At 35.2% G+C, this 19,846-nt stretch overlaps 1 protein-coding gene across 1 annotated transcript in view; it reads right to left on the bottom strand.

Annotated features, from left to right (window-relative positions):
• Window positions 1–716: 716 nt before the first annotated feature.
• The window catches only part of LOC142219674 (glycerol-3-phosphate dehydrogenase [NAD(+)], cytoplasmic-like), a 39,504-nt gene continuing 20,374 nt past the window's right edge, over window positions 717–19,846 (bottom strand). Inside the window, exon 7 of the mRNA XM_075288554.1 lies at window positions 717–981. The gene's annotated coding sequence lies outside the window, so the exon portion shown is untranslated. The remainder of the gene's footprint in view (window positions 982–19,846) is intronic.

The following is a 19,846-nucleotide window of genomic DNA, read 5'->3' as shown; positions in this document are numbered from 1 at the left end:
AAGGATCCAAAAAGGGAGTACTTCCGTCCTATGACAAGCCCATGTAAAATTCATTGGAGATGATCCAAGTTTGCACTACTTCCGGATCACAGATTGGGGATCCAAACTACGTTTTTGGAAGCTCTTTTTTGGCTGGATACCTACCATAGTTTAATATAATTCGCAGTTTACTGCCATTTTACAAGTTTTCCTTTAGTTAAGTTAATTTTCGATGTGGTTACGAAAAATTAACTATATTACCGTAAATGTTTTTTTAACTATGATCGTTAAATTTACAAGACACTTTTTTCTGTGTAGTCTTTCATATAACATAATGTATATTGTTATTCAGTGTGCTTCATAAACACCAAATATTAAAATTCATAAAAATGTTTAAGATGATCCCATTTGTTGTCCAATTTATCTCGAACAACTTATCTTAATGCAATAAACGTAATATATGAGGTTCATTTTTCCAAACTTATAATTATGCAAAAAAATTTAAAAATTTTTACTATATCAACCACTTGCAAGTTTCATCTTCTCTCAGAAGATCTCATGATATGAAATTTTCTTTTTAAAACTTATTACATTTATCATATGCCATGTTTTGCAAACATTAAGACCTCTAGCAATGACTGCATTAAAAATAATCTTGGAAAATCACACGAATTTGCCATCAAAGCATCTGCTGCTGTTAAGATAATAATACAAGAAAAGAAAAAGTTTATTAACCGTTTTGATAAATTTTTGAGGAAAGCCAATTTATTTCAGCAATAAATGATTATGTTCAAACAAAACACTTTGACATCAGTCTGATTAATTTTCTCCATAATAATGACACAAGGTTAAAAATGTACAAAATACTAACCTCAGAGACAGAGAGTGTGTGTTAGAGAGGGAGAGAGAGTTCAGAAAAGCCACATGTGGTTAGAAGCATGAAAAATTACAAACTTCCATTTAATAGCACGAGACCAAATATTCTCCTTCTTTGGTGGCTTGCTGAGAGAAAAAATAAAAACAAAAAAGAAACAAAACGCAAATTAATCTCAAAGTAAAAGTTTGCTCCTTAGCTTATCTCGATGAAACAGATTTAAATAAATTGCCCTACAGGTATGCTTTGTATTGTGATTGTGAGATGGAGATACCTTGAGAAGGACTTTTAGAGGGTATGACATTCATGTAAAATTCATTATTTGTGTTTTTGGTTTTTATATCATTTCTTATTAAAGGTTTAAAGGCTCTCGATCAGGTTAGGTTATGGTGACAAAATAAGATTCTCCAAACTCCTCTATTTCAGGCATTTTTGATTTAACTCACGTTTAAGCCATTCAAAATCAATTTAAAGTTCATTGAGATAACCTGCTTGTGATTACCACCATACAGCCTATTCTTTTGAAATAATTATGCCTTCGCAAAAAATTTTTTATGGAGAAAAATCCACACATTCCACACTAAATGTTGGGTGTTAGCTTTACCACTGAACCTTTTCAACTTAGAAATGGCCATATGTTGGTGCATATATACTTTTTGGGATGTGAATAAATTTCCATGTTTGATCCAAGATAATCTTTTAGTAATTTGAGAAAAATTTCAAATGGTTTGGATTCTTAAAAGCACATCATCGACATATTATGAAAATAATGTATGTGGACAAAATGTGTCCCAGCAAAACAAAATGCAAATAAACAACGCAGGTTGAAAAAAAAACACTACACTCAAAAAAGTGAAGCCTAACATAACTATATTTCACTAAAGCCGATTTCATTTCTGTTTTAGTTCGTGGAATTATTACGTTTTAAGAAAATTTCAATAATCTTCAAATTTGCAAATTTTACCAATAATGCGCCCATCTTGAACTTCGTATGGCCCTAAAGACATTCTTGAAATTTTTAACTCAAATTTTTTCCTTCATTCTATAAAATTTTCTTTAACAAGTGAAAAAAAATAGTTATGTCTAAAAATTTTTTCTTAAATTTGTCAAAAAATATTTACTTATTTTTGTGATATCAGCGTGATGTCAGCGTTTGTAATAGTGTTTGGTTAAAATTTTCTAAAAATAATCGAATTTTTCTAATATTAACCAAAATTTTTTCCTCCGGGTGGGTTCACTGTTTTTTATACCCACCACCATAGAATGGTGACGGGGGTATAATAAGTTTGTCATTCCGTTTGTAACGCATCGAAATATCGATTTCCGACTATATAAAGTATATATATTCTTGATCAGGGAGAAATTCTAAGACGATATAACGATGTCCGTCTGTCCGTCTGTCTGTCTGTCTGTCTGTCTGTCTGTCTGTCTGTCTGTCTGTCTGTTGTAATCACGCTACAGACTTCAATAATGAAGCAATCGTGCTGAAATTTTGCACAAGCTCGTCTTTTGTCTGCAGGCAGGTCAAGTTCGAAGATGGGCTATATCAGTCCAGGTTTTGATATAGTCCCCATATAAACCGACCTCCCGATTTGGGGTCTTGGGCTTATAGAAATCGTAGTTTTTATCCAATTTGCCTGAAATTTGAAATCTGGAGGTATTTTATGACCATAAAGAGATGTGCCAAAAATGGTGAGTATCGGTCCACGTTTTGGTATAGCCCCCATATAGACCGATCTCTCGATTTTACTTCTTGGGCTTATAGAAACCGCAGTTTTTATTCAATTTTCCTGAAATTTGAAATCTAGAGGTATTGTAGGACCACAAATACGTGTGCCAAAAATTGTGAGTATCGGTCCATATTTTGGTATAGTCCCCATATAGACCGATCTCCCGATTTTACTTCTTGGGCTTATAGAAAACGCAGTTTTTATTCAATTTACCTGAAATTGGAAATCTAGAGGTATTGTAGGACCACAAATACGTGTGCCAAAAATTGTGAGTATCGGTCCATATTTTGGTATAGCCCCCATATAGACCGATCTCCCGATTTTACTTCTTGGCCTTATAGAAACCGCAGTTTTTATTCAATTTACCTGAAATTGGAAATCTAGAGGTATTGTAGGACCACAAATATGTGTGCCAAAAATTGTGAGTATCGGTCCATATTTTGGTATAGCCCCCATATAGACCGATCTCCCGATTTTACTTCTTGGGCTTATAGAAACCGCAGTTTTTATTCAATTTACCAGAAATTGGAAATCTAGAGGTATTGTAGGACCACAAATACGTGTGCCAAAAATTGTGAGTATCGGTCCATATTATGGTATAGCCCCCATATAGACCGATTCCCCAATTTTACTTCTTGGGCTTCTAGAATCCGAAGTTTTTATTCAGTTTGGCTGAAATTGGAAATCTAGAGGTATTTTCGGGTCACAAAGAGGTGTGCCGAAAATGGTGAGTATCGGTCCATATTTTAGTATAGCCCCCATAAGAACGACCTCCCGATTTAACTCCTTGGGTTTCTAGAAACCGTAGTTTTTATCTGATATGCCTGAAATTGTAAATATTCTGGTATTTTAGGCTCACAAAAACGTGTATCGGATTAAGTTTTTATCGGTCCATTTGGTAATGCCTCCATATAGACCGACTTCACTTCTTGAGGGTGTAGAAGGCGCACTGATCATGAAAATTGCTTGAAACTCAATGTAAAATTTCCAGATTTTACTTCTACAGATTTCAAATCAAGACGTTATTTTATAATTTTCTTGCACACTTACAAGAGATGTTAATGATTCCTCTAAACCTCAAACAAAAATGGTTCTTATAAATCCAGAATCTGATATAGTCCTCATAGGTGAAATCTTTAAATTTATCTTCGGGTTGTGTCCTCAAGTCCTCAAGCCCTCCTGAAATTTCAAAGGAAACCCTAATATTTGGTTCATGGTGGTGGGTATTTAAGATTCGGCCCGGCCGAACTTACTGCTGTATATACTTGTTTAGTGTACACTTTATCAATGTGCACAATCTTCACCAATATTTTGGCGTCGCATGTTTTTTGCTGGGTTGTAAGACATATGTAAATTGGTACAGTGGTTAAAAATAAGGTCCGAGGATTTAAAGAAAAAATCATTAAAATAATTGAGATATTGACTTTATGGATTAAAGATAAAAAAAGCTTCAAATATAGGCTAAGACTTATTTTGAGGATTTTGTATCTTTGGTTTAAATTTTTTTTGGAATTAATAAAAGTTTTTTTTTTTTGCATTTTTACAAAGCATTTGCATAGCTTTACTAATATATCGCAAACAAATGGGAATGAAAATTCGGTAAATAAGCTGTGTATTATAATTTTTATTCTATAGAGCCTAGATTTAAAGACAGATAATTTCCCAAAAAGTGTCTTTACTTTTGAGAAACTTCGTCTTTGGAACGGAATCAATTCTAAAATTTGAAATAAAGTTTTTTTGCACATTTTGTGAAAAATAAATATTCGGAAAATTTTCAAATGTTTGCAAATACAAATAGCGGGACAAAAACCCACCCGAATCTTGGCTCAATCAGCAAATCGAGCCAATGACAATTGCTGATCAGGTCATGAGTTACTGATCGGAACACCGTGGTGCAAGGGTTTGCATACCCGCCTTGTATACACAAGGTGGTGGGTGCGATTCCTGCTTCGACCGAACACCAAAAAGTTTTTCAGCGGTGGATTATCCCACCTCAGTAATGCTGGTTACATTTCTGAGGGTTTCATAGCTTCTCTAAGTGGTTTCACTGCAATGTGGAACACCGTTCGGACTCGGCTAAAAAAAGGAGGTCCCTTGTCATTGAGCTTGACATGGAATCGGGCGGATGGACTAGATGGACTCAAAAATTTCACTTTCAGTGTATGGGGTCTGAGATAATTTTTTGATGTGTTACAAACGGAATGACAAGATTATATAATACAATTCGTTAATGAAAATTAGTAAACATTGCGGGGTCTCGAAGCCAAATCGGGAGATACTCGGCTTACGGACCCAAAATACCTCTCTATTTTGAATTTCATGCAAATCGCATAAAAATTGGCATGTATACACACTTAAGAGGTCAAATCTGGAGATCGGTCTATATGAGGTAAATACTAAAACATAAACCAATACACACCATATTCGGCGTACTTATTCGTGGACCGAACATATCTCAAGATTTTGAATTTCAGGTAAATCGGATAAAAATAATGGTGTCTAGAAGCCCAAGAAGTCAAATCACGGGATCGGACTATATGGGGGCTATACCAAATCGTTGACCGATACACACCATATTCGACACACATTTTTATTGACCTCTAGATTTTCAATTTCAGGTAAATGGGATAAAAATTGCGGTGTCTAGAAGCCAAAGAAGTAAACTCGGGAGATCGGTCTATATGGGGGCTATACCAAAACATGGGCCAAGACACACCAATTTGTGGTCCTAAAATACATCTAGATTTCCAATTCCAGGCAAATCGAATAAAAATTACGGTTTTTAGAAGCCCAAGACCCCAAATCAAGGCATCGGTTTATATGGGAGCTATATTAAAATCTGGAACGATATAACCCATCGTCGAACTTGGTCTGCGTGCAAAAATGAGACGAGTCTGTGCCAAATTTTAGGACGATAGTGCCATTATTGAAGACTGTAGCGTGATTACTACAGACAAACAGACATATATGGTTATATCGTCTTAGAATATATAGTCGGAAATCGATATTTCGATGTGTTACAAACGGAATGACAAACTTATTATAGCCCCATTACCATTCTATGATGGTGGGTATACAAAACAAGTAAGGGAAGTCTAAAGTCGGGCGGGGCCGACCTTAGACTTTCACCACTTTGTAGATCTAAATTTTCGATACCATATCACATCCGTCAAATGTGTTGGGGGCTATACATAAAGCTTTGTCCCAAATACATACATATAAATATCACTCGATCTGGACAGAATTTGATAGACTTCTACAGATCTATAGACTCAAAATTTAAGTCGGCTAATGCACAAGGGTGGAACACAATATTAGTAAAAAAATATGTGAAACATTTAAATCTGAAGCAATTTTAAGGAAACTTCGCAAAAGTTTATTTATGATTTATCGCTCGATATATATGTATTAGAAGTTTAGGAAAATTAGAGTCATTTTTACAACTTTTCGACTAAGCAGTGGCTATTTAACAAGGAAAATGTTGGTATTTTGACCATTTTTGTCGAAATCAGAAAAACATATATATGGGAGCTATATCTAAATCTGAACCGATTTCAACCAAATTTGGCACGCATAGCTACAATGCTAATTCTACTCCCTGTGCAAAATTTCAACTAAATCGGAGCAAAAAATATGCCTCTGTGGTCATATGAGTGTAAATCGGGCGAAAGCTATATATGGGCGATATATCCAAATCTTTACCGATTTCAACCAAATTTGGCACGCATAGTTACAATGCTAATTCTACTCCAAACGCAAAATTTCAACTAAATCGGAGGAAAAAATTGGCCTCTGTGGGCAAATGAGTGTAAATCGGGCGGAAGCTATATATGGGAGCTATATCTAAATCTGAACCGATTTTAATCAAATTTGGCACGCATAGGTACAATGCTAATTCTACTCCCTGTGCAAAATTTCAACTAAATCGGGGTTATATGAGTGTAAATCGGACGAAAGCTATATATGGGAGATGTGTCTAAATCTGAACCGATTTCAACCAAATTTTACACGCATAGCCACGAAAAGTTGTAAAAATGGCTCTTATTTTCCTAAACTTCTAATACATATATATCGAGCGATAAATCATAAATTAACTTTTTCGAAGTTTCCTTAAAATTGCTTCAGATTTAAACGTTTCCCATATTTATACCCTTCACCACTACTGTGGTACAGGGTATAATAAGTTTGTGCATTTGTATGTAACGCCAAGAAGGAGTAATCATAGACCAACTTTTTAGTATACGGATCGGCTTAGAATTAAATTCTGATTCGATTTAGCGATGTCCGTCTGTCTGTCTGTCCGTCTGTCTGTCCGTCTGTCTGTCTGTCTGTCTGTCTGTTGATGTATTTTTGTGTGCAAAGTACAGCACGCAGTTTTAGTCCGATTGTCCTAAAATTTGGTGTAGGGTCCTATTTCGGCTCAAAGACGATCCCTATTGATTTTGGAAAAAATCGGTTCAGATTTAGATATAGCTGCCATATATATTTTTCACCGATCTGGCCATAATTGGCGTGTATATCAACCGATCTTCCTCAAATTCCGTACATCCGAATATTTTATGAGTCTCGAAAAACTTGCAAAATATCAGCAAAATCGGTTGAGATTTAGATATAGCTCCCATATATAGCTTTCGTCCGATTTACACTGAATTGCCCACAGAGGCCAATTTTTTACTCCGATTTAGTTGAAATTTTGCATAGGGAGTAGAATTAGCGTTGTAACTATGCGTGCCAAATTTGCTTGAAATCGGTTCAGATTTGGATATATCTCCCATATAAAGCTTTCGCCCGATTTACACTCATATGACCACATAGGCCAATTTTTAACTCCGATTTAGTTGAAATTTTGCACAGGGAGTAGAATTAGCATTGTAGCTATGCGTGCCAAATTTGGTTGAAATCGGTTCAGATTTAGATATAGCTCCCATATATATGTTTTTCTGATTTCGACAAAAATGGTCAAAATACCAACATTTTCCTTGTAAAATCGCCACTGCTTAGTCGAAAAGTTGTAAAAATGACTCTAATTTTCCTAAACTTCTAATACATATATATCGAGCGATAAATCATAAATAAACTTTTTCGAAGTTTCCTTAAAATTGCTTCAGATTTAAACGTTTCCCATATTTTTTTACTAACATTGTGTTCCACCCTAGTGCATTAGCCGACTTAAATTTTGAGTCTATAGATTTTGTAGAAGTCTATCAAATTCTTCCAGATCGAGTGATATTTAAATGTATGTATTTGGGACAAACACATTTGACGGATGTGATATGGTATCGAAAATTTAAATTTACAAAGTGGTGCAGGGTATAATATAGTCGGCCCCGCCCGACTTTAGACTCTCTTACTTGTTTTAATTATTTTAATGGGTAAATTTAACTTTTTTTGTTTCAAATGTGTTAAAAGGGGTATAAATTATTAAAATTTTGTCAAAAAATGCTAATCTAGAAAAATTTCGAATTTTTGAAAATAAAAATTATTTATTTGGCAAAAAACTAAAAAGTTTTTAATTCACATCCAAAACACTGAATGCGGATCACACCTTAAGAAGTGATGCAAATTCAGTGCAGCGGCTGTTAAAATGGTGGATATCCGTCCTATGACAAGTCCATGTTAAATTCATCGCTTCTGCGCCAATTTTGCACTATTTCCGGACCCAAAAAGAACATATTTATTACTTCTTATTTTGTTGCTAAAGACATTTTTGCAATTTTTAACTCCAATTTTTTCTTCAAACTTATAAATTGTCTATAAAAAGTGAAAAAATAATTATATCTTATAAATTTTCTTGAATTAGTTACAATTTTCTAAAATTAATCCAACATTTAAACACAGTGCAATCCATTAAATACCTGTTTTAAAGACTTTTTCCATTGCCGACCCGCTCACAAAACTTCTTGAACATTTTAAAAATGTAAAGAGCAAACATCTGTGTCCGTTTGCCACCAGACTGTAGGTGACAACTTTACACCGTTTTCATTTTAAAGTCAAATGTAATCCCAATTTAAGACAAAAAGTTATTGAGGTGCACAGCAAGCATTTTCAACCTGAGAGGAATTTCACTCCAATGCCAAATAATTCGTTGATGGAGGAAAGAGTGTCGCAGACTATGGCTATGGAATTTGGTAAATTGCTTACATAACGCCTTAGCCTAAAAGCACAACCAACCGTAGCCAAATTTGTTTTATAATCTATTACGCCTTTCATATGTGCGATATGTGGGAGTTGATCGTTGTCGCCAGATGTGGGTAGGGATTGGTATTTAATTAAGCCTTTGGGGGTTTAAGAATTTTACTTTCAAAAAAAAATTGTTTTGAATTGACATGAAACTTTGCGATGGAATGCTAGGTAATGAGGCATTTTGACAGTGCACAGTGGAAGATTCCACAGGAATTGTTCTCAGACTAGAAGAATTTTATTTTCTGAGGAAAGAAAAATTAGATATAATGGTACCGACCGACTTTATACTTTTCTTACTTGCTTTTTCTTGCTGTTCATTATACCCTTCACCACTACAGTGGTACAGGGTATAAAAAGTTTGTGCATTTGTATGTAACGCCAAGAAGGAGTAATCATAGACCAACCTTTTAGTATACGGATCGGCTTAGAATTAAATTCTGATTCGATTTAGCCATGTCTGTTTGTCTGTTGATGTATTTTTGTGTGCAAAGTACAGCTCGCAGTTTTAGTCCGATTGTCCTAAAATTTGCTATAGGGTCCTGTTTCGGCTCAAAGACGATCCCTATTGATCGGTTCAGATTTAGATATAGCTGCCATATATATTTTTCACCGATCTGGCCATAATTGGCGTGTATATCAACCGATCTTCCTCAAATTCCGTACATCCGAATATTTTATGGGTCTCGAAAAACTTGCAAAATATCAGCCAAATCGGTTCAGATTTTGATATAGCTCCCATATACAGCTTTCGCCCGATTTACACTCATTTACCCACAGAGGCCAATTTTTTGCTCCGATTTAGTTTAAATTTTGCATAGGGAGTAGAATTAGCATTGTAACTATGCGCGCCAAATTTGGTTGAAATTGGTTCAGATGTGGATATATCTCCCATATATAGCTTTCGCCCGATTTACACTCATATGACCACAGAGGCCAATTTTTAACTCCGAGTTAGTTGAAATTTTCCACAGGGAGTAGAATTAGCATTGTTGCTATGCGTGCCAAATTTGGTTGAAATTGGTTCAGATTTAGATATAGCTCCCATACATATGTTTTTCTGATTTCGACAAAAATGGTCAAAATACCAACATTTGCCTTGTAAAATCGCCACTGCTTAGTCCAAAAGTTGTAAAAATGACTCTAATTTTCTTTAACTTCTAATACATATATATCGAGCGATAAATCATAAATAAACTTTTGCGAAGTTTCCTTAAAATTGCTCCAGATTTAAATGCTTCACATATTTTTTTACTAATATTGTGTTCCACCCGAGTGCATTAGCCGACTTAAATTTTGAGTCTATAGATTTTGTTGAAGTCTATCAAATTCTGTCCAGATCGAGTGATAAAATGTATGTATTTGGGACAAGTCTTTATATATCGCCCCCTATACATGTAACGGATGTGATATGGTATCGAAATTTAGATGTACAAAGTGGTGCAGGGTATAATATGGTCGGCCCCGCCCGACTTTAGACTTTCCTTACTTGTTTTATATGTACCAACCTTCAAATGATTCGTGTCAAAATTTGACGTCTGTAAGTCAATTAGTTTGTGAGATATTTAGAGCGTCTTTTGTGAAGCAACTTTTGTTATTGTGAAAAAAATGTGAATAAAAGGAATTTCGTGTTTTGATAAAATACTGTGTTCTGAAGGGAAAAAATACGGTGGAAGCAAAAACTTGGCTTGATAATGAGTTTCCGGACTCTGCCCCAGGGAAATCAACAATAATTGATTAGTATGCAAAATTCAAGCGTGGTGAAATGAGCACGGAGGCCGGTGAATGCAGTGGACGCCCGAAGGAGGTGGTCACCGACGAAAACATCAAAAAAATCCACAAACTGATTTTGAATGACCGTAAAATGAAGTTGATCGAGATAGCAGAGGCTTTAAAAATATCAAAGGAATGTGTTGGTCATATCATTCATCAATATTTGGATATGCGAAAGCTCTGTGCGGAATAGGTGCCGCGCAAGCTCACATTTGACCAAAAACAACAACGTGTTGATGATTCTGAGCGGTGTTTGCAGCTGTTAACTCGTAATACACCCAAGTTTTTCCATCGATATGTGACAATGGATAAAACATGGCTCCATCACTAGACTCCTGAGTCCAATCGACAGTCGGCTGAGTGGACAGCAACTGGTGAACCGTCTCCGAAGCGTGGAAAGACTCAAAAGTCCGCTGGCAAAGTGATGGCCTCTGTTTTTTGGGATGCGCATGGAATAATTTTGATCGATTATCTTAAGAAGGAAAAAACCATCAACAGTGACTATTATATGGCGTTATTGAAGCGTTTGAAGGTCGAAATCGCGGCAAAATGGCCCCATATGAAGAAGAAAAAAGTGTTGGCCACCAAGACAACGCACCGTGCCACAAGTCATTGAGAACGATGGCAAAAATTCATGAATTGGTCTTCGAACGTATTCTCCAGATCTGGACCCCAGCGACTTTTTCTTGTTCTCAGACCTCAAAAGTATGCTCGCAGGGAAAAAATTTGGCTGCAATGAAGAGGTGATCGCCGAAACTGAGGCCTATTTTGATGCAAAACCGAAGGAGTACTACCAAAATGGTATCAAAAAATTGGAAGATCGTTATAATCGTTGTATCGCTCTTGAAGGCAACTATGTTGAATAATAAAAACGAATTTTGACAAAAAATGTGTTTTCTTTGTTAGACCTGGGACTTATCAGCCAACATGTTATATTTCATATAGTCGAAAATAAATATTTCGATGTGTTGCAAACGGAATGACAAACTTTTACCATTCCATGGCGGTGGGCAGAGAATGAGGCCGAACCATTTTTGTCGGCGGCGTCGGACACTAAATAATATGGCTCTTCCGCGGCGGACAATTATCCCTTATAAAATCAATTTGAAGTTATTCGAATGGTAACGAGATTAGTTGTACAACTAATCTTACCATTAAATTTATATTTCATTCATATTTTCTGAGGTAAATTTTTGCAAAATTATTATAACACTTTGATATTGATTGATTGTGGGTGAAAAGCTCAAAATTTTGGTTAAAAATTATTAATACATTTTTATACCCTTCACCATAGGATGGGGGTATATTAACTTTGTCATTCCGTTTGTAAAACATCGATATATTGCTCTAAGACCCCATAAAGTATATATATTTCTGGGTCGTGGTGAAATTCTGAGTCGATCTAAGCATGTTCGTCCGTCCGTCCATCTGTTGAAATCATGCTAACTTCCGAACGAAACAAGCTATCGACTTGAAACTTGACACAAGTAGGTGTTATTGATGTCCACTTTTACGTATAGCCATATAAAGGGACCCTCAGATTTGGTTTGCGGAGCGTCTAAGAGGAGCATATTTCATCCGATCTGTACGGCTGAAATTTGGTACATGGTGTTGGTATATGGTCTCTATCAACCATGCAAAAATTGGTCCACATCGGTCCATAATTATATATAGACCCCATATAAACCCATCCCCATATTTGGCTTGCGGAGCCTAAAAGAGAAGAAAATTCATCCGATCCGGCTGAAATTTGGTACATGGTGTTGGTATATGGACTCTAATAACCATGCAAAAATTGGTCCACATCGGTGCATAATTACATATAGCCCCCATATAAACCGATCCCCAGATTTGGCTTGAGGAGTCTCTAAGAGAAGCAAATTTCATTCAATCCGGTTGAAATTCGGAACATGGTGTTAGTATATGAGCTTTAACAACAGTGTCAGAATTGGTCCATATCCAGAAGTGACCTCCGGAGCCTCTTGGAGGAGCAAAATTCATCCGATCCGGTTCAAATTTGGAACGTGGTGATAGTATATGGCCGCTTACAACCATACCACATAAAAAATTGGTCCATATCGGTTCATAATCATAGTTGCCACTCGAGCCAAAAATAATCTACCAACATTTTATTTCTATAGAAAATTTTGTCAAAATTTTATTTCTTTAGAAAATTTTGTCAAAATTTTATTTCTATAGAAAATTTTGTCAAAATTTTATTTCTATAGAAAATTTTGTTAAAATTTTATTTCCATAGATTTTTTGATTTAATATATACCACGTATGGACTTACATACAATTTAGAAGACGGTGTTACGAGGTTTTAAGATACCTTTCCATCGCCAAGCGTTACCGCAACTTAAGTAATTCAATTGTGGATGACAGTCTTTCGTAGAAGTTTCTACACGGTTGAAAAAGACTGTTTTTCATATGTTTGGCTATAAACATTATATGTTTGGAACACAAATTTTTAAACACAATATTTTTGAGTGCAAGCATATAATGTTCATAAACTAGCATAACATGTTTGGGACATATATGTTAATATGTTAGAACATATTATGTTTGGGACATAAAATGTTTGTAAATATAATATGCTTGGATGCAAACATATATTAATTTAGAAATAGCCTATAAACATATATGTGTTTAGTAGCTTGGAGCGCCATTTAACAGGGAGCGATATTGAATTAAGTTGGTGGTTGTTGCTTGTTATTACAAAATTAACATTTTATTTTTCCTTGGGCAATTGATCAGCTACTTCTTTGATCCTTACAAACTGTGTGGTCCGCTGTTCGAATCCCCGTTCGGCAAAAGGTAAAGTTAAAATAAAAAAAATCATAAAATTGAATAATTTCTTCTACAATGTTTGTATTACAGAAAAAGGTGCTAAGAACTAAAAAATCTCGTGGAAGTGAGAAAGATGTGGGGGAATATACAATTGGGCAGAAACAAAATTTTGAGCATTCAGGTCGAAAACCTACGTTGTTAGCACCTATATTACCTGTTTATTTTCATTATTCATTATGATTGTAAATATATAAATAAATAAATAAAATTTTGAGCACAATATTGTTTGGGAGAATTTTTTTTAAGCATATAATATTTTTGGGTGCAAAATGCTTCCAAACATATTATATGGTCACATAATAACATATTGTTTTTTGGAAGACAACATTATTGAATTTGGATGCAAAAATACAAAATGTTTGGAACTTAGACCACCCAAACATATATTGTTTAGGCCAATATGCTTTCAAACATATTATATATTGGTAGAGATCAAACATACAAATGTTTGGGCAATACCCAAAAATGTATATGCTTGAAGCAAAATATGTTTGGGAGTATATGTTACAGAAGCGATTTTTTGTGAGCGTGTACGCAATCCATGGTGGAGGGTAAAATAAAAAAGATTCGGCCTGGCCGAACTTACGGCTGTATGTACTTGTTCTGATTTAAACCGCTACTTTTGATTAATTGGCAGCTAAATTTGAATCGAGAAGAGTCGACATATTCGGCGGCGGCGTTTACTGGCAAAAAATGGTCGGCGGTGAGATTAAAAATGAATGCACTGTATGGTTAAAAGCCACCGTGGTGCAATGGTTAGCATGCCCGCCTTGCATACACAAGGTCGTGGGTTCGATTCCTGCTTCCACCAAACACCAAAAAGTTTTTCAGCGGTGGATTATCCCACCTCAGTAATACTTGTGACATTTCTGAGGGTTTCAAAGCTTCTCTAAGTGATTTCACTGCAATGTGGAACGCCGTTCGGACTCGGCTATAAAAAGGAGGTCTCTTGTCATTCAGCTTAACATGGAATCGGGCAGCACTCAGTGATAAGAGAGAAGTTCACCAATGTGGTATCGCAATGGACTGAATAGTCTAAGTGAGCCTGATACATCGGGCTGCCACCTAACCTAACCTATGGTTAAAAGAATAGCTTTGTAGTGACTCTTGCTCTTTATATTTAAAACTTTAACATAAACATAAATGACTAAAAATTTTAGTAGGCTGCACACTTGAAATTTGTGTATTTGATTTTCATTTTTGGGTATATCGAATTTTTCATTTAAATTTCAATTTCAAACTGTTCAGACTTAAAATTCCACGATTATTACAAGAAGAGGTAAGAAAGATAATTGTTATTGAATCAGTTTCGTAAGATAATTAGTGTTACGATTTTGCATCTCAGGCATTTTGAGGTCGATTACGAGGAAAGTTAAAGAAAAGAACAAGAATTTGATTTATTCGGAAGTTTGTGTGGATCCAGGAACTCTAGACAAGCGATCCTTTTCGTAGAGACGGCTAAGCACATTATAAGGATCTCTTGAAAACATATTTGTTTAAGTACTGTTCCAAAGATTACTCGAAAGGACAAATGAAGCACGTACATTTTATAATGTAATTTTTAATTTTTTTTCTCTATATTTTATTTTAACACGATTTATTGCATTAATTTAGTTAATCATAATTCCAAACATATCATAGGACTTTTCGGTAATAATTCATATCCATTTCGTTACATTTTGCATAACACACAATTATTGTTGTATCAAAATCATTTTTTATACCCTCCACCATAGGATGAGGGGTATATTAACTTTGTCATTCCGTTTGTAACACATCGAAATATTGCTTTAAGACCCCATAAAGTATATATATTCTGGGTCGTGGTGAAATTCTGAGTCGATCTGAGTCCGTCCGTCCGTCCGTCTGTTGAAATCACGCTAACTTCCGAACGAAACAAGCTATCGACTTGAAACTTGGCACAAGTAGTTGTTATTGATGTAGGTCGGATGGTATTGCAAATGGGCCATATCGGTCCACTTTTACGTATAGCCGTACATGGTGTTAGTATATGGTCTTTAACAATCATGCAAAAATTGGTCCATATCGGTCCACTTTTACGTATAGCCCCCATATAAACGGACCCCCAAATTTGGCTTGCAATCGCTCTAAGAGAAGCAAATTTCATCTGATCCGGCTGAAATTTGGTACATGGTGTTAGTATATGGTCTCTAACAACCATGCAAAAATTGGTCTATATCGGTCCATAATTACATATAGCCCCCATATAAACCGATCTCCCGATTTGGCTTGCGGAGCCTCTAAGAGAACCAAATTTCATCCGATCCGGCTGAAAGTTGGTACGTGGTATTTGTATATGGTCTCTAACAACCATGCAAAAATTGGTCTACATCGGTCCATAATTATATAGAAATTTATAGAAATTTTTTTCCAAATTTCATTTCTATAGAAATTTCCAAATTTTACTTCTAAAGAAAATGTTGTCAAAATTTTATTTTGTCATATAAACCGATCCCCCGATTTGGCTTGCGGAGCCTCTAAGAGAATCAAATTTCATTCGATCCGGCTGAAATTTTGTACAGGGTGTTAGTATATGGTATTTAACAACCATGCAAAAATTGGTCCACATCGGTCCATAATTATATATAGCCCCCATATAAACCGATCCCCTAAGAAACGAAAATTTCATCCGATCCGGCTGAAATTTGGTTCATGGTGTTGGTATATGTTCTCAAATGACCATGCAAAAATGGGTCCATATCGGTCCATAATTATATATAGCCCCCATATAAATCGATTCCCAGATTTGTCCTCCGGATCCTCTTGGAGGAGCAAAATTCATCCGATCCTATTGAAATTTGGAACATGGTATTAGAATGTCGTCTCTAACAAACACACAAGAATTGGTCCATATCGGTCCATAATTATATATAGCCCCCATATAAACCGATCCCAAGATTTGATATCCTTGGAGGAGCAAAATTCATCCGATCCGGTTGAAATTTGCAACGTGGTGTTAGTATAAGGCCGCTAATATCCATGCCAAAATTGGTCCATATCGGTCTATAGTTATATATAGCCGATCCCCAATCAGACAAAAATTGGTCCATATCGGTTAATATTCATAGTTGCCACTCGAGCCAAAAATAAACTACCAAAATTTTATTTTTATGGAAAACATTGTCAAAATGTTATTTCTATAGAAGATTTTGTAAAAATTTTATTTCTATAGAAAATTTTGTCAAAATTTTATTTCTATAGAAAATTTTGTCAAAATTTTATTTCTATAGAAATTTTTTTTCCAAATTTCATTTCTATAGAAATTTCCAAATTTTACTTCTATAGAAAATGTTGTCAAAATTTTATTTTGTCAAAATTTTATTTTGTCAAAATTTTATTTCTATAGAAACTTTAAACTTAATTATATACGTATTTAATCGGATTTTTTTAATATACCCCGTATGGACTAACTTACAATTTAGAAGACGGTGTTAAGAAGTTTTAATATACCTTGCCATCGGCAAGTGTTACCGCAACCCAAGTAATTCGATTGTGGATGACAGTCTTCAGTAGACGTTTCTACGCAATCCATGGTGGAGGGTACATAAGCTTCGGCCTGGCCGAACTTACGGCCGTATATACTTGTTTTTATATTATTTAATTTCATTCCATTTTATGTCCTTTGAATTCTAAAATACGTTATAATGTTTTCGTAAACATAGTTTTTATACCCTTCACCACTACTGTGGTACAGGGTACAATAAGTTTGTGCATTTGTATGTAACGCCAAGAAGGAGTAATCATAGACCAACCTTTTAGTATACGGATCGGCTTAGAATTAAATTCTGAGTCGATTTAGCGATGTCCGTCTGTCTGTCTGTCTGTCCGTCTGTCTGTCCGTCTGTCTGTCTGTCTGTCTGTTGATGTATTTTTGTGTGCAAAGTACAGCTCGCATTTTTAGTCCGATTGTCCTAAAATTTGGTATTGGGTCCTGTTTCGGCTCAAAGACGATCCCTATTGATTTTGGAAAAAATCGGTTCAGATTTAGATATAGCTGCCATATATATTTTTCACCGATCTGGTCATAATTGGCGTGTATATCAACCGATCATCCTCAAATTCCGTACATCCGAATATTTTATGAGTCTCGAAAAACTTGCAAAATATCAGCCAAATCGGTTCAGATTTTGATATAGCTCCCATATATAGCTTTCGCCCGATTTACACTCATTTGCCCACAGAGGCCAATTTTTTGCTCCGATTTAGTTGAAATTTTGCACAAGGAGTAGAATTAGCATTGTAGCTATGCGTGCCAAATTTGGTTGAAATTGGTTCAGATTTAGATATAGCTCTCATATATAGCTTTCGCCCGATTTACACTCATATGACCACAGAGGCCAATTTTTTGCTCCGATTTAGTTGAAATTTTGCACAGGGAGTAGAATTAGCATTGTAGCTATACGTGCCAAATTTGGTTGAAATCGGTTCAGATTTAGATATAGCTCCCATATATAGCTTTCGCCCGATTTACACTCATATGACCATAGAGGCCAATTTTTAACTCCGATTTAGTTGAAATTTTGCACAAGGGGTTGAATTAGCATTGTTGCTATGCGTGCTAAATTTGGTTGAAATCGGTTCAGATTTAGATATAGCTCCCATATATATGTTTTTCTGATTTCGACAAAAATGGTCAAAATACCAACATTTTCCATGTAAAATCGCCACTGTTTAGTCGAAAAGTTGTAAAAATGACTCTATTTTTCCTTAACTTCTAATGCATATATATCGAGCGATAAATCATAAATAAACTTTTCCGAAGTTTTCTTAAAATTGCTCCAGATTTAAATGTTTCCCATATATTTTTTACCAACATTGTGTTCCACCCTAGTGCATTAGCCGACTTAAATTTTTAGTCTATAGATTTTGTAGAAGTCTATCAAATTCTGTCCAGATCGAGTGATATTTAAATGTATGTATTTGGGACAAACCTTTATATATAGCCCCAACACATTTGACGGATGTGATATGGTATCGAAAATTTAGATCTACAAAGTGGTGCAGGGTATAATATAGTCGGCCCCGCCCGACTTTAGACTTTCCTTACTGGTTTTTAACTAACATTGTGTTCCACCCTAGTGCATTAGCCGACTTAAATTTTGAGTCTATAGATTTTGTAGAAGTCTATCAAATTCTTCCAGATCGAGTAATATTTAAATGTATGTATTTGGGACAAACCTTTATATATAGCCCCAAACAGATTTGACGGATGTGATATGGTATCGAAAATTTAGATCTACAAAGTGGTGCAGGGTATAATATAGTCGGCCCCGCCCGACTTTAGACTTTCCTTACTGGTTTTTTCACGAAAGGTTTGGTAATCTTGCTAAAGGATACTCTCGAGGTCAGTAGGTATTAAATGCCTTTCTGAATGGTCGGGTGGGTGTCATATATATGTGACCAATTAACATCTAGGGTCACGCCATCTTAATAACGTCCTTCTCCTTCTATCTTTCAATCTAATCCTTTTCTTTTCAGTTATCGTATTAAATATTTTTAAGAGCTACCTAAAAGTTTTCTTTATGCATTCGCATCGACACCTTTTTCTGTTGGAAAAGAACGCCCCCACGACTGAACATAGCTGGGGCCAGTAGGTAGCCAACTCCAAGGGAAATAGGTATAGGTAGATCGTTACAGCTTCCAGCTTTAAATCCCAGAATGTCTTCCAGATCAGTTTCCGGATCCAAAAAAAAAAATGTTTTCATTTTATTTTAAGCGACCCTGTATTTTCTGAGCGTATATATTTGTTATGTCTTAGACTCTAAAGGCTTTTTCCATTTTTGTTCATGTCAACATATATTTCGATGCAATGACTCTTTGAGCATTTTTGTAGACAAATAAGTTTTTGTTATTTGACTATGCTCCCGTACATCTATGGAATTTTGTCTCGATATGATAATTGTGTCTAGAAATGTAAAACTCTTATGAAATGACAAAAGGTTCAAAAAAAGTACTATATTGTATTTGGTTATACTTCAGTATTCAGATTTCTTTCCTTCTATCAACAATGCTGGCTGTCAGAATGTTCGTTTTTTTTTTTTTTTTCAATGAATGAATAAATGACGAAGACGAAGATGGCACAGTGAAAAATGATTTTATTTTACGACTTATCACATATTCTTTCATGCATTGCTGATGAATGTCAAATACGTATGGAATTTTTGACAAGAAGTGAAAAGAATTGTTATCTTATGCTGGAATCAACATCAACATTAAATCACAAAGATGTTAAGTTTTTTTTTTTCTTTGGTGTGTCAATGTTATTAACTGAATGAGAAAAATGTTCCATAGGGTGGCGTAGATGGTGGTGTACATTAACCTCTTTAATCATTTATAGAAAATATTTTGCAATATGTTATAAATTTTATATACAAAATGGCACATACTTTCATGTATATACGATTTTGGGCCATGAGTGATAGATATGGCACGATTTTGT

Source organism: Haematobia irritans, chromosome 1 (genome assembly GCF_050003625.1).
Source record: "Haematobia irritans isolate KBUSLIRL chromosome 1, ASM5000362v1, whole genome shotgun sequence".
NCBI lineage: Eukaryota > Metazoa > Arthropoda > Insecta > Diptera > Muscidae > Haematobia > Haematobia irritans.
This window is presented reverse-complemented; position numbering and strand designations above follow the sequence as displayed.